We start from the raw sequence: 1,092 nt of genomic DNA, 5'->3' as shown, positions 1-1,092 counted from the left end.
TGGTCGGTGCCACGGGGAAGGTGTGCTCGGAAGTGAGGGCGGGGCCGGGGCCGGTCAGCCCCGGCGGCCCTGGATGGGGGGGGGAGAAGAAGGGTCGTGTGGGGGTCGTGGGGGGGGGGAAGCGAGGGGCGTCGGGCGGCGGCGGTCTGTGGGGGGGGCGGTTAGCCCCCGTCGGAGCCTCCGTCACGGGCCGGCAGCGTCGGGGCTTTCGGTTGCCGTTTGTGGGTCCGGCCGCGGCCCCGGGGGGGCCGGCGTCGAGGTGGTTGGCGGTGTCGCGGGCTCCCTCGTCCCCCACCCACCTCGCCCGCCTCCATCCTGTCCAGGTACCTAGCGCGTCCCGGCGCGGAGGTTTAAAGACCCTTTGGGGGTCGCCCGTCCGCCTCGGGTCGGGGCGGTCGGGCCCGTGGGGAGCCGTGGAGGCTGGTCTTCCCGTGTCTCCTCCAGACTCCGCTGCCCGCCCCCCGCCGCCCCAGGCCGGGGCGCCGCCGCGCTTGCGCCCGCGCCACGGCCCTCCCCGGTTGCCGGGAGGGGGCTTGCCCGGCGGCTGCCGGGTGGTGCGTGAGCGTGTGCGTGTGCGTGCGCCCCGTGTCCCTTGGGTGTGTGTTGGGGGGAGGGGACAGGCGGGAACCCCCTGGGCGCCTGTGGGGTTGTTCCGAGCTCGCCCCGCGCGTCGTCCGCGTGGCGGGGCGGGCTGCTGGACTTGCCCTGTTCCAACCCTTCCGACCTCTCGGAGTCTGGTCTTTGTTGTCTCTCGCTGGCCGGCCGGAGGCACCCTTCGGGGATGTGCTGTGCCAGGTTGGGGGGGTCGCCCCTTTTCGGGGTTGGCCCTCCCGGCGATCACAAAAACTCGTACGACTCTTAGCGGTGGATCACTCGGCTCGTGCGTCGATGAAGAACGCAGCTAGCTGCGAGAATTAATGTGAATTGCAGGACACATTGATCATCGACACTTCGAACGCACTTGCGGCCCCGGGTTCCTCCCGGGGCTACGCCTGTCTGAGCGTCGCTTGCCGATCAATCGCCTCCCCCGGGTGGGTCTCTCTCCCGGGGGTAAGGCGCGGCTGGGGGTTCCCTCGCAGGGCCTGTCCCGCC

At 72.2% G+C, this 1,092-nt stretch overlaps 1 non-coding gene across 1 annotated transcript; it reads left to right on the top strand.

The window, feature by feature from the left end:
* Positions 1–853: 853 nt before the first annotated feature.
* LOC128777984 (5.8S ribosomal RNA) lies at positions 854–1,006 on the top strand. The gene has a single exon (XR_008423256.1). It is a non-coding gene; the product is annotated as a 5.8S ribosomal RNA (ribosomal RNA).
* Positions 1,007–1,092: the final 86 nt, after the last annotated feature.

The sequence above is a fragment of the Panthera pardus genome, unplaced genomic scaffold (assembly GCF_024362965.1).
Source record: "Panthera pardus isolate Hobbes unplaced genomic scaffold, ASM2436296v1 HiC_scaffold_177, whole genome shotgun sequence".
NCBI classification, from domain to species: Eukaryota; Metazoa; Chordata; class Mammalia; order Carnivora; family Felidae; genus Panthera; species Panthera pardus.
The sequence above is the reverse complement of the archived record's forward strand: the minus strand, read 5'-3'. Positions and strand labels throughout refer to the sequence as shown.